Source organism: Corvus cornix, chromosome 5, assembly GCF_000738735.6.
Source record: "Corvus cornix cornix isolate S_Up_H32 chromosome 5, ASM73873v5, whole genome shotgun sequence".
Lineage (NCBI taxonomy): Eukaryota > Metazoa > Chordata > Aves > Passeriformes > Corvidae > Corvus > Corvus cornix.
Genome location: NC_046335.1, coordinates 47899064 through 47913816, shown reverse-complemented (window position 1 = coordinate 47913816; position 14753 = coordinate 47899064).

Genomic DNA, 14753 nt, shown 5'->3' with positions numbered 1-14753 from the left:
CACTTGTCAATGTGCAGATAAAAGCACACTTCTGTAAACCTCTCACATCTCCATCCATCGATGTTTGCCCATTTTCCCAAGCAGCATTTCACAGGTCACAGAAACGTCTAATGACACATTAATGTCTAATGAAGAAGAAACAAGTTGCAGGTTGGTGTCAGGATTAGCTGCCCCCATCCCCAGGCTGAAAAACCCTTCAATTTTCAACCATGGTCCCCTCCTTGGCATTTTTTTGTTGCTCAGACTGAAGCTTTTCTTGTTACCCAAAGCACTTAAAGCCCAGCACAGGGTAAAAATAGTTCCATGCATTATTGCCCAGTAGTGTTTAAATGATGATGTTGTCCCTCATGGGCAACCTCAGTTTCAGTTCCATGGCTACGCTCCTTCCAAATTTCTTCACATACTACTAAAAATAACGTTGAAGGAAAGGCCTATGCAGCCTGCTTGAAGGCTTGTACACCCCAAGAAGACCTAGGCAGCAGGCAGGAGGATGCCCTGCAGCATCTCCATGGCAGAATGGCATTTCTGGTCCTCCTTGCAGGGAGAGTGGCTTCAGCAGAGCCCCAGCACCACAGGGGACTTCAGGAGAGAACATTAGGAGATAAGAGTCCAGAGGGAAAGGGCTTCCTCCTATTCCTACCACCACAAGATACCACCAGCAAATACCCTTTTCACCACAGATCATCGTGCAGAAAATAGCCCACGGTTGGTTTCAATGTAAAACAACTCACATTTACATTAACACCTCATAAAGATCTTGTTACGGACAGCAGGCAGCGAGGCGACCTCCTGCGTATCAGCTTGTTGCTGCCTCCCCTCCCATCCGTGAGGAGCAGCTGCCAAGAAAATATTTGTCCTGCCAGCCTTTGGTTTGCCTACCAAGGCTTTTCGGCTGCCACGGCTTGTGGGCAGACGGCTGTGTGCCGGGACTAGTCCCGAGGTCGTTCCACTCTTTTCATGCAGGTCACAGAATAGATGGCTAACAGCAACAATTTTCAGTCATTTCTTATCTGGATTGGCTGTGGGCCAGGAGCCTGGGAGGGGGCGGAATTAGGAGTGAAAGGCAGCCCCTTGCACAGCTGACAGCAGGCAGAGCTGGCCTGGCTTTGCCCAGCTTGGGCATTGGCCAACGAGGGTTCGATTTGCTTCCCAGAAACTGCCATCAACAAAGCACTAGCCAAAGGCATACCTGGGAATAATGGGACTAACACTATTAAAGCAGCACCAGGTGTAATCACAAGTTAATGTCGCACCCCAAGGAGGCTATTGGGCAGTGTAACAAATGGCCTAGAATTCTGGGGACACCATCAACGCCCAGCTCCTTTGGAGCTTTGTGCACACTCTGGCACACAGGAGCTCTGCCAGGTGCTTTCAGAGCACCCCTGGCACTCACTGCAGGTCTTCTCAAGCTGGTCCCTGGGGCTTGCTCTTTGAAGAAGTGAGTGGATGCTCCCGTGGCTGACTCCGAGAACACTGAGGGGTTTTACACTTACAGATTCTCACTCTTTTTATTATATCTGAGTATATTATATTCGTCCACCCATTATTTTCCCATAATAAAGGTCTACTCAGAATAATGGTAAAGCTAGCACAAAAAAGAGAGAGGTGGCATGGTAAGGCACTTCCCAGTAGGAGGGGCTGATTTGCACCTCTGCTGTCACCATCTTCAAGAAGGGAAATTTGAAGGAGAACATCAGCATCCTTAGCTTAGGGAAAGTGTTGCAAAAACATCAGAGACTGAGATTTCTGCTGTAAATTAAATTGAAAGTCTCTCTTGTTCTTGAGAGCCTACAATCAGATGGAGATCATGGTCAGATCAGGATGACTAAACCGTCATTTTCTGCAGATCACTGCCTGCCTCCTTACTCTTGCTGTCACCTCTCTTTTGTCCCCGGGCACAACAAGGTGGCAAAAGAATAAATGAAGTGGCACCCACAAGTCCTATCATGTCTGTTCTACAGGTGAGGCAGGAGAGAGATCCTCAGAGGAACCCCAGCCAGATGGTAGGCTCCAACACCAGCATCCACACATGGTGAGCAGGAAAAACCCAAGACTAGACAGACATTTGTAATCTGCCAAAGCCGTCAGCATTGTTGTACAAGAGAGGAGAAATAAACAGCCACATAGAGAAACATAGAAATGGAAAGGAGAAGCAAGGGTAAGAAAGTGGTCAGCAGTGGAGAGCATAGTGCATTAGATCAGAGCAAGAAGCACAGAGAAATGATTTCAAGTATTGGTCTGTGACACCCTTCACTCCCCTTCCATTAATGCTTTTGTTTATGGGTAGATGTTAATAACAGCAGAAGCATAAACATCAGAAAAGGAGAAACTTGTGGTAAGGCAATCGTTTGGCTGCAGGGACCAGGGCAGTGCTTCAGGCTTTGACCTGCGAGCATCCACTTTGCTGCTGGAGAAGCCTCAGTTCTCTCCTTTCATCTCCTGGCCTCAGCCCCAGCACTTAAAGCCTGCAGTGCAACAGTTATCCAGTCACCAGACCCAGTAAATCGTGCTTGCTTTTTAAGTTGTTTGGTTTTGGCTTTTTTCTTTTCTTAAGGGAAGAAAAACCAACAAAGCGGCATGATAGCCCCAAGGGGAATTTTCTGTTAAAGTCACTGCCAAAAGAATGACCAATTTGTAAGTGAAATGTTGACACTTTTATAACACAGCAAATATCTTTCCCTTGAATGAAGCACTTCAAGATTTTTTTTTGTGGAAAAGATGAATTTTGTCAGGATGTTAAATACTAGTAGGAAGTGTTGCAATACTATAACACATTTTCCCTTTCACTCCGTTTCCCAGATACAATTCCTTCAAGGCTCCACAAAGGAGCCACAGTCACTTTAGCAGAACCAGCCACAGAAAAAGCAGGTGAAACCCACTGGGTAAATAAAAGCCTAGCTTAGAAGTATTAGTAAATACCATCATCCCCTTGCCAGCAGAGTACCTACAAAGCCCTCTGCACAGGCTGCTAACTCCCGTTTTCCTGGCCCCAGCCTGCTTTCACCATGGGCTTGTTTTTATCAAAGGGAAGCCAGCTGGTGACAGTGGAAGCAACTGGTCCCCTCAGTGAAACACCTGCACCTGATTCAGTGCCAAGGGTGCTTCTGTGTCTCCTTCTCCTCACCCAGGAGACACCTGAGCAAGCTGGGCAATGGAGAGGGTGAGATGCGCTTCAAGCAGCTTGAAGTTTGCAGTGCACGCTGTATTTGGGCCTGATTTGAACGGAGGCAAGGATGGGGACCAGGTCTGGGTGCACCCTGGCACAGCTCTGCACCGTCTCCTCGCCTGATTCCCCCAAACCCTCTCTCCAGCAGGCCCCAGGACTGTCCCACAGGCTGCATCCCTGCATACTGCATGGACCTGGAGTGCTGCTGAGGTAGTTTATACCCTTTGGTCTTTGGTCTTGCTAGAGGACAGCCAGTAAAGGGAGGTGGGAGCAGAGAAGCTTTTGAAGTGGGGAGACCACAAAGCTCATTTAGGATGCATACACCACCAAAAAAACCCCAGCCACCAGACAGTAATAACTTCAAAACAATGCTGACTGGAGTTGAAAACAGTGATGTACTGGCAGAAAAACTAGTGCCTAAGCCAAGTTCAGACGTGGTGTAAGCTGAATTTGACTGTTTATGATGCTGAGGAGAGCTAATGGTTGCCGGCAGGCAAGTCTTGCTGTTGAAGAGAAACCCAGAACTTGTTAAAGGGACCTCTGGGCACTCTTTCAGGCCTAGCAGAAGTCATAACCAACCCACTCTGTGCAGTAAAACCTGCTGGAGAAAGCAAGCGCAGTGTCATGTTCCTTGGTGGGATATTGGACACAGGCTGCATTTAGTGTTCACACTGCAGAAATCATGCAGGGAAAGGAGCAGAAAGCTGGAGAGGGCACAGAGGAAGAGGGCTCCTGGGGACACAGACTGGGGCAGGAGGCCACACAGGCTGCCTGCAAGATGTTTTCTTCTGCTGTGATTGAGGGGACATGATTTGGGACCATTCTTTGCGAGTAAACTGAACAGCCACCCACATTGTGCTGCTGCCTTCCCATCCCAGCTTCTCCCCACTGTCAGCCTTGACTCCGTAAAGTGGCATTCTCACCACGTGGTGCACCACTGCATTATTGCATCCTGGTACTGGATAGAATATCCAGGATTTGCAGCTGCTGCCTTCAGCCACTGCAGCAATCTGAACAGCTGTACAGCCCTTCTCTAGCAAATTGTTATCATCCAGAGGAGTTAAGTCTAAAGTGAAGTTCCTGTGTTAATTTATTTGTGCCCATTTAGATTTGTCATGTTCTATTATAATAAGAGAAGTGAGTTGAAAGTTCTGTTGTGGAGTTAAAATAATTCCCTTGAAGCAATGCTTGCTAATATTTCCAGTAAGTTCTGAGCTGAGCATTACAGAAGACATTACTTTGTCAGCACTGAAGAAGTAATTTATTGAAAATAAATTAAGAGGAGAAATTTTTTCTGGTTTCTTTCCCCTAATAATTTATTGTGTGAATTGAGATTTTTTTTTTCCATATAGGTTTGGTTTGGTTTTTTTTAGTAAAAAAGTAGATGCAGTGAATAAGAAGGAGTCTAGAAGTGGAGCATTTGCATTAGAAAATGGTCCATTCTGGGGGTTGTTGAATGCAATGATTTTTCATTCCAAAATGTTGAATGAATTTTATTGAGATTGCCAAAGCTCTTAGTGGTCAACATGTACAGCAGACAGTTTGCTGAAGAAAAGACTTCACTCTGGGCCAACTTAGGTTAAAATTTCATTTTACTGGAAATTTTGAGGTACCTCTGAACTATAGATATATCAAAGTACAGTGATGACATTTGAGCTACCAGAAAAATTCTGGGCTCTGTTTCTTCCTTAACGAAGTGATAGAAAGTCTGCATGAGAAAAAGTCAGGTGGTCAGCTGGAAAACAGCAAGTTGGAAAAAACAGAGGTACAGATGTGTGTGACAGCTTGTCCCCAAACTCCTCCAGCCTTGATGCTCAAAATATGCCCCTAAAACATCTCAGAGGGCAGGATCTGTGTGGCATTAACAACCCCGAGTGCTCTCTGCCCGAGATTCAGCCCTGCTGTAGGATTTGCAGCGCACAGCTTGAGGACCTGCTGAGACACAGACGTCATGGTTTATGTGTCGGGAGGGGTTCTCCTCACAGGGTCCTCCCCATGCCCATTTTTCTCCAGTGCCTTTGGTCTGCCCTTCCCCATCTTTACTTAAAATTAACTTTGCATCAGACATCACCCCACTTTCTTTCTCAGTGCTTTCACCGTGGGAGAAAGCTGCAAGTGGGAAGTGGAGCACGGGGAGCAAAGGAAAAAAAGAAAATGGAAAATATGGAAGAAAGTGAGAGGCTGAGGAGGGAGGGGAGGAGCAGGGAGGAAGGGCTTGAAAGGGCTGGTGAGAAACAGGGGCAGGCTGGCCCCCGGCTGCCCCACATTATGCTTGGCTCTATCCATCTAAATAAAGGGACCATCCTGACTTGTGTCCCAGCTGGGAGAGTTTTGTTGCCTTTTGGGTTTTGGTGTCGTCCCCTCCCCCTGTTTTGCCCCCCCTCCTCTCTTCCCTCCCCTCCCCGCTTTCATCCAGACTGCATCAAAGTGCCCCGGTGGCTCCGGCTCCTCGGGCGTTTCCACCCCCTCCCTGGAGGCACAATGTCCCCCTTTGTGGCCACCACCCAGATGACCTTTTCCACCTTCTTATCCCCATTTATCCCTGCGCCCCCGGGTACATAAACCCCGAGGCGAGGGGTGGGTAGAAGCTGGGAGGGGGAGTGCTGGCCCTGGGGCAGGTGCTTCCTTTTGCAGCCCCACTAGCCCCAGCGAGGCAGGGATATATAGCAGGAATCAAGACCTCCAGGAGAAGGAAAACACCTGTGCCCTGAAGTTTTTACAGTGGACATTTTCTTTTAGAAAACCATGAGCAGCTCTCTGCTATGAATGCCGTATTTTCCAGTGCCCCCAGCCCGGCACATCTTCCTGAGCAATCATAAATGCACTGAGGCTCGATACAGTGCTCCAGCTATAAAATCCCAGTAAAAGCCTTTATTCTGCATGTCTGATCCTTTCAGGCCTTGACACTCAGGCAGATGTGCCTGTGCCGAGTTCTGCTCCAGCTGTGCACACTGGAGGAACTCAGATGGACACATGAACACCCCCTATTCCCCGGGGCAGGCAGGGATATCAGAGTGGGCTCAGGTGGCTCACCCTGACTGAGAATCTGGCTTGTGTTACTTCACCAGCTTTATTTGTAAAGGGAGAGCTCAGATCCACGCAGTGCCCCAGGTTGTCCGAAATGGAGAACTCTCCATCCTAAAGCCCTAGTCTCCATGTGTTTCAGATCCTATTTTGGCTGCCCAAGGTGATACAGTCAGATCCTAAATTAGTCCCTTATAATCTAAATTGAATTTAGACCCAGAAAATCCCCAGCTTTCAGATGTTTCTGGTTACACAATAACTCTGGCTCTTCTTCTCAGAGGAGTGAAATGGCAGGATTTTGAAATTCCTTGTTGGTTCATGTTTGCATATAAATGCTGATTTTATCTTTTCTGTACACAAAGTAAACACAAAGCTGTTTTACAATAATGTTGCCGTTGAAACATGCACCAAGGATGGCAAAACAACTTAAAGATGTTTCCAGACCCAAGGACCATGCCTCCCTTCACACAAAGAAGCCGCCCACTCCGAGATGCCCAGCACACCCTCATCCCTGTTTATGCAGATCAACAGGCAGGTTTCATTAGGCAGCAGTAAGATCCCGAAGTAAAAGTTGGGTGGAGATGACAAAGGATGTGTATTCACACAGGCTACCTAAGCACAGGTTCCTGATGGGAGCTGAATTTTTCAGTAGATCCCCAAGAGCTGTGGACCCTACTGAAAGTGCCCAGAATCGCTGCAACTGAGAAATGATGGCTCTTTCTTTAACTGGGATTTACATCTCTTGGAATGCTGGTCAACACAGGGAACGTAATTCAGATTAAACCAAATGTTTAAAGTAGTGTAGTTATCAGTGATTAACTCTCTGGGGGGAAACTCTTATGCTGAGAGGTGCTCTTTGTGAAAGAACTAAATGCAGTCATGGCCAGCAGCAGAGAAAGGAAGATGTGTTGCTGGGAGGAGATAGCTGTCAGAGAGTAAATTAATTCAGCATAATCCTGGATTTGCAGAGCTCTGCTGGAGGATCAGAGGTGGCCATACTTAAAAAAACGACCCTGTCCACAAGCGTGACAGCCTTAGTTATGGAGAGAATAAAGTACAATCGAATAAAACCACATTTTCTGACGATTTCTTCTTATTTGTTGGTGCATATTGAAGAAAGTTTGTTTGAAAGTCAACAGCCTCTGGTGAAAGAGGCACTCTTGGATATAATGGGAAAGGATAAAAATCCAGCTCAAATATCTCCCCTTCAGCCATCTAGGAGTGTGGTGTCTACTTTAAGTTAGTCATTTGACTACTCATCTACTTTAGCAGCCCACGAAGACAGAGGCATTTTCTGAGAGCAATTCATTCTGCTGGCTGTAGGATGACTGTTTGACATGAGATTAGCCGCCCCTGGCTGATGCCTGGCCCTCCCTACATCCATAGGTGGGTCTGTGGTGAGGAGATGCGTCAGTCGGAACTTTAGGTGGTCATGGGTAGAGGAGTTGCCTCTTGCCCTATATACCTGGGTGCTCATGGAGGCTGAAGCACTTCCTCCCATCCCAGAAGTCATCTCTGAAATAACACCTGTTCACCCCAAAGTTCACTGAAATCCAGGTTGCTGTAGCTTCCAGTGGTGTTTGCATCACATCTGTATCCTCTGAGGCAGTATCAGAAAGACATCCCAGTTCCCTGCTGGTGGTCACCACACCTGATCTACAGCATGGAAGACAGACTGAAAAAAAGCCCACCCTGGGTTTATGCACTGGGCATCAACCCTTCGTCTTGAAATGACAGTAAATGCTTCCAACAAAATCTGGGTGATATATTTCTTGTGTCCTAGCAGTCATAAGAGTTTCAAATGTTATACTGCCTTTGACATTGCAAGAGCAAAATTGAAAATGTCACACCAGCTGTTTAAAGGGAAAAAATTAATAAAGTATACTTGCAGGATATTCCTGTTAGAAACCACACTTCCCTTCTTGTTGCTTTGGACAAGAGGTTTAGGAGAAGGACTGGTGTGTGCACATGTTCTCAAGGCACTGACTCCTGTGTTCAAAGCAAGAGGCAGCAGAAGGTGGGATGAAGAAGATAACATAGAAATGTCACCTTGTTTAGTAACATGAGTTGTTTGATAGTTATTCCATGTCAGAAGCAATTGCAGTGGGATAAGCAAATCATCCCAAGCCTCCTGGCACAGCTGCCCAAGCCAGGCTCATATGTCTGCAGTGGAAAGCACAAGAAGCTTCTGTAAGGCAACAGGTCCCACTGCAGTGTCAAGCCCTGCTGCCAGTCCCAGCTATCATTTGCAGCCAGGTAGGTAACACTGCTGCAAATTTCATTGCTACAGACAGAGCCTCAGCCTGCCTAGAAATGTGAGCAACAGCTTGGGTCAGTATGAAAGCAAGAGTATATTAAATTGTCAGGAATGATAGAAAATGCATATGCCAGTATCTTGTCTCCAAAGGGAGTCACTCGCCCACACAAGCTCCTCATCTGACCTCACTTGGATGGCTTTTACTGCCTTCATTGTTCCTATAAAAATGCCAGAGGCATTTCAGTCCATAAAGAAGACGGAAAATCTATTAATTGCCTTATGGCTGCAAGACAAGCCCACCCCTACCTTGCCCTGAGCCCTCCTCCTTGCCAGAATCCCCAATCCTGACCCCCCACTGAAAGCCACGGGCACTTTGAAAGGCTGGAGAGATCTCTCTGCCTCCGCTCCTGCCCTTTGCTCTGCAGGAGGGCACGTATGTATGACATGGCGAGTGAGGGGGCAGATACACTTCTGTTCCTGGAAAGAAGCCCTACCATGTGTACTTTCTGTAGGTGAACAGATGTGGCCATTCTATGTCTCCCAACCCGTGTTGGTCTGGTGTCACTGCTCCTGTCCCGGCACAGTGTCCCTGTCCCCACAGCTCCACCACCCCACCTCCTCCTCTTTCCCCCCCCTTTCTGCCTTACCTCCAGCCTCTCTGGGCAGTGATTAATGGTGCCCATCAATCAGGCATGGCTGCGATGAATGCGGCAGCAGTTTGCGATTAACCTTGGAGAACCTTGTCCCCCTGTCCCCGGCCATCCCGCTCCAGAGCCCCCCACTGAGATTATCGGGTGAAATGAGGCGGGATGAGTATGTACCGGGTGGGCCCTGGCGAACAGGTCCCCTGCTCTTTTCATATTGAAATTGAGAGGTCTCAATCTCCTCTTTGAACTTTGTTTGCAGGGGTAAAAAGAAACCCAAACCCCGGAGTTTTCCTTCAATAATGCAGAGGAGAACCAGAATTGGGACAGTCAGGGTTAATGACAACAGCGGTGCCAAAAGGAGTTGGTTCGCCTGCCTTGTGGGAGAAGAGGAAGTGTAAAACCATGGGGCAGTTACCCACAGGGGACAGAGTTTCACTTGACCTGCCCCTGTTTTCTCTCCTGTCTGTGTAGCAAACCCTGGCTTTGCTGGTGCTGTACCCGCAGGGGATGGAATATAGTTCTTGCTTTCAAGAAGTGAGGGCAATGATTTCTTGGTTTCTTATAATGCATTTTAATAGCTTCAACTGGGATTCAAATTGTTCATCCCTGCCACTGGAGGAGGGTGAAAAGGGAAGATGCTCCCATTTCTGCCTGTGCCGAGTGCTTACATTTGGGCTTGTTTGGCTGGACCAGACCGACATCCTTGCAAACACCAGTGTGGCTCGCCCCAGTGCAGCAGGGTGCACCTCGTGCTGAGGTTTGGCACACTGCAGCAGGCTGAGGAGGAAAAGCCGATGACACTGCCTGAACTACACCTGCACTTAACGTGCTGCCACGGTGCGTGTTGATGCTGGGTGGTTTTGATTTGGAGGTGTTCAAGGCCAAAGTCTACACCTCTGGGTGAGAGGGTTTGCTCATGGTGGCGGCTCATTGCTGGGATTGGCATTTCTCAGGCAGGCAATGCTGTCAGCTCGGGGTGAGTATCCCATGGGTCACACACCGGCTGTGACAGCAGGGGAGGAGGTGAAACACTTTCAGTAGAGACAGCTAGAGACCAGTCCAGGAGGGAAGCTCTGGTGAGTGAGGTCATTCTCTAGCAGGTGGGATACATTTCTGCTTTCGCTCTTCCAAAAGTCCTTAGTGCTCCCTCATTTGCTTATAATCACCAAGAGGCTTTGTTGGTAAGAAATAAAGCTGCACGTGCTCCCATTTAGAGGCCCATGGAGCCCTTTTTACTCTTGTCCCTTGCAGATAAGGATGCAAATTAACAAACGAACTTCAATTAATAGCCAAATCTCTTTGAAGTAACAGCCTCATAATCAGGCATTTCTGAACAGGGTTTTACCCAATATTTGTCTCTTATTTGAATGGACATAATGAGCATTTTGAACTCTGTTGTTCGTGCATTTATGTACTTGCAGTCCTGCGTGCATGCAAATGTTTGTGTGTCCAGCCAGTGTTTTCAAGCTGAGGAGGAAGAAACCCTGCTTTGGTCATGGATTGGGGGCAAGCTACTTGGGTTGCATCAGTTCAGGGGCTGACCTCCAGCATTAGCCTGTTTCATGCTGTTTCTCCAGCCATCCCATCTCTCCTCACCCCAGATTGTGGGTGCTTGAAGGGTGCCACAGGGCTGCCCCTTGCAGGACAGCTCTGGTGGGGAGTGGATGGACTGGCTGCCCAGGAGCCTGACAAAGCAAGGCTGAGCTTCACCACAGCACTCGGGGAGGTGGGGCAACGCAGAGAGGGCACATGACTATTAAGATCTCCCTTCAAATGTTATTAAATAATGTTTTGCTGCTGCAGCACAACAGGTGTGGAGGCACAGGCAGGTAAACACAGCCCAGAGCAGGGCAGCCTGCCAAGTCTGTTTCCTTACATAAATCTCTCCACTTCAAGGTATGCAATTAATCCCGGCTCCAGCCTCCGTTTACCACAGACCTTCTTTGTACACATGATGTATTAATCACCAGAAAGGACTTTTGCACCTCTGCTATCGTTCTTGCTTTGTAGGCGGCTGCAGAGAACTTTGAGAACCTGCAGAGACCAAAGGACATCGTGGCACAGGCGGGTTGGTGATGGCACCTCACACCAGCCAGCCAGAGGACGTGTGTGGGTACACACACGTGTGGGGTGTGTACATCTGCCATACTATGCTGTGCTGCCGCTCATTTGATGCTGATTTTGCCAGCAGATCCCCTGCTCCACTCTCCCTGGATACAACGGACGTTAATCAGTAACAGCTCCCCACCCTGAGTTTTACAGGGCTGACTACACGGAGTGCTCATTAAAAAGCCAGGAGGGCAGCAGATCCCCATCAGGACGCCTGATCCTGCAAGAGCCTGCTTGTAGTTCTTCATCCCTGGTGTGCATAGGTGGGAGCAGCTTTATCTCCTGCATCTCAACGGAGGGAGAGGGCATGGCTGGCCCACGGTGGAGCCTGCCCACACCAGGCTGCCACAGCACCCCTGTCCTGGCCACGTTTTGGCAAGCTCAAACCCTTTGTGCTGCCCAGGTTGAGTTCTGCCGGAACATGACCCTGCAGCCACCAGTGTCCAGCTTGGACCAAGAGCCCAGTGAGGCCAGGCAGCTCAGATGTCGAGAGCCCTCAGTTTTCACTTTTACTCCCCGTTTTGCCCTCCATGATGTAGGCTGTGTGTGTTTTACATCCATTTCAGAACCGGCAGCAACAAGAGCCCTGAAAGTACACACTCACACCGATCCAGGTACCAGCTCTGATGGCCTCTCTGGTCCACTCTTCCCCAGAATCCCTGCAGCAGAGCAGGGGATTTCTTGGAGGCACAAAGCAGATGGCGGCAGATTGAAGCCATGCAGGAGACACCCAAGTGCCAGCCTTGCTCATCTGTTTGTCCTGCCATCCTTTTGGCTGCAGATGCTGTCCAGGCTCCCAGCACAGGCATCCGTCCACTATTCTCCCCTCCTTTACCTCCTTCCCAATTGCCTTAGGAAGGAGCCCAGGACCTTGAATTTACCTGGCTCGCTGTTGGCAGGTACACCCCTATAAATCTTCACTGAGACAGCAATGGCTGCAGCTTGGATTGGGTTCATTGGGGAGGGATTTGGGGTAAAGCAGAGAGATAGGGCAGCAGATGGCCTGTGTGGTTTAACATGCACCCAGAATGCTCCTGTCTCCAAGGCCTTGTAAAGATTACAGACGCACTTCTTCAAAGCAACAGACACTGGAGTATGGGACAGGCGAATACCCACCCTGCTCCCACCAGGGCCATGGGAGCCCGTGAGGATGCCTTTCCTCCCCATCTGCCTGGGAGAGATCAAGGGCTGAGCACGATAAGTGGGGTGGGAGGGAGCCATGAGCAAGGCTGGAGCTCATTGCTGGCTTCCAGCTGCCTCAGCTTGGCGGTCAGTGTGGCCAGTGCCATGTCCCTGGCTGGGAATACACATGCATGGGGTGGCTGAGTCACAGAGCTCCTGCTCCAGAGACTTTACCCAAGTGCTGCTCAGCACCCTTCTGAAACCTGGCTGTCACCTAGGGGACACAGGTGGGTACTCAGCATCTATTGCTTGTGGCTCCCCAGCTGCACCTGAAGTTTTTTGGATGTCGGCAGCCAGTGCCTGGTTTATTCTGAAGAGGCTCTGCAGCCCTGCTCCTGATCCTGCTGGGCTCCTTCAGGGCACATTGTCCCTTGTCCCAGGGGGCTGCCAGCTCCTTACTTCAAGCCATGTACTATTTTATGAGCCTGATCACTCAGAACTTTTCCACTCCTTGTTTTCCTTTGGCTGTAATGTTTGTCCCTGGATGTACTCAGACTCTTCACAGCAAGGTAAAAATAGCTACCGGGCTTCTCTGGCTGCTATTTCTTTGGCTGTAGCCTTACTTTCAGGTGAGAGGCACTCTGCAAGATGCTGGTTCAGAGTTATTTGGTAGGAGCTTGAGCAAAAAAGACACTTTCCCAATTGCGCAGTGAAGACTTGCCTGCCCCAGCCAGAGAGGGCAAGGCATGGTGTGAGGGCAGGGTGCCAACAAAGTAGCCACTCACCCCAAGATAAAGCTGCTGAAGACTGATGTTAATTAAACAGAGAATGTTTTTGTTTCGGCATGTTTATTAATTATTATTATGACTATTTGCAGTTTATATTGCAGTGATGCCTACAGGTCTGAATTAGCAGCCTGGAGTCACTACTGTCCAGAGAGCAAGCATCCAGGTGGGCAGAGGCCAGGCCCTGAAACCTTACCCACAAAAACAGCAGGAGCTTAAGCTAGCTTTTCATCCCAACAAAACTGTCCTTTTCTCCTTGAGGGGCACTGAGCTGCGCTGTTTTAAGCAGCCGGGATCAGAAGTGTGTCCTGAGGACCATGCTGGACCACTTCTGCCACGTGGTCACCAGTGGGGAGACCTGCAGAGCTCACAAAGTGGCTGGGAACCAGGTCCAGAAAGGACACTGGGTTGCCACATCACTGTTTTTGTTGCAGTCAGTAACAGAGGTCTCCTCAATGCAATGTTTTCTCCATTCAGGCTATTTTTCATTGTTCTGTGATGCAGTGTTCACAGACAGGAAGAAGAATGAAAGAAAGAAAGAAGGAAAGAATGAAAGAAAGAGAGAACAAACGGAAGGAAGGAAGGAAGGAAGGAAGGAAGGAAGGAAGGAAGGAAGGAAGGAAGGAAGGAAGGAAAAGAGAAAGAAAGAAAGAAAGAGAAAAAGAAAGAAAGAGAAAAAGAAAGAAAGAAAGAGAAAAAGAAAGAAAGAGAAAAAGAAAGAAAGAAAGAAAAAGAAAGAAAGAAAGAGAGAGAAAGAAAGAGAGAGAAAGAAAGAAAGAGAAAGAAAGAAAGAGAAAGAAAGAAAGAAAGAAAGAAAGAAGCAAGCATGATCTTCTAGGCCCTGAAATCTTTGCACAGTCCAGGAGCCAGTTCTCTCCTACCAAGGGATCCTTTTCTCTTTCCAAACAGGGCCAAGACAGGAGTAGAAAGTGAGAATGGATGTGAGGGCATCACAGCAGTGTGAGGATGGTCCTCTGCAGCACCCCATCACCCCTGGTTCCCACACAGGACCGAGTGCCAGGGAGTACTCACAGGTGAGCAAGTGGTGATGTGGGTCCCTTGCAGGGTAGGAGGCAGCAAGGGGAGCCCCACAGCCTGTGGCTTGTAGCCCTGGGCAGTGACAGCAGGTGATGGCTCCTGCAGTCTCTGGGGGTTGAATAGCAATCCCAGAGCTTGGGAAGTGGCAGAGGCCAAAGCTCCTGCTGCTCTCTAACTTCCTGGGCATCACTGATTAAAGAAGGGCTGTTTCTTCCAGCTGCCATCCATCACTGCTGCAGAGGAAGGCAAGTCCATGTCTGGGACCCTTGAGCAGTGATGGAGAACTAAAGCTCCTGCCTTTCTGACCACCTCGTCACATGTCTCACAGCTTCCCAATGGGCTGCCACTACTTGAAAGGCAGACCGCAGTCTTTGTGGTGTGCTCAGGACAGCGGAGGGACACAGAGAGTGATGGCCACAGCACTGGGGCTGTGCAGGCACCTGCAAGCCCTGCTGCCTTTGCCCTCCCTGGGGGGCTGCCTGGACGCTTGCCACCTTCCCCCTCTCTCCCAGGGCAAGCCCTCCAGCCCCAGGACCTCTCTGTTCCACAGGGTCTCTCCACCCGCTTCACCTGACTCTTTAAAGGAAAAGGTTACCACCCTGCAG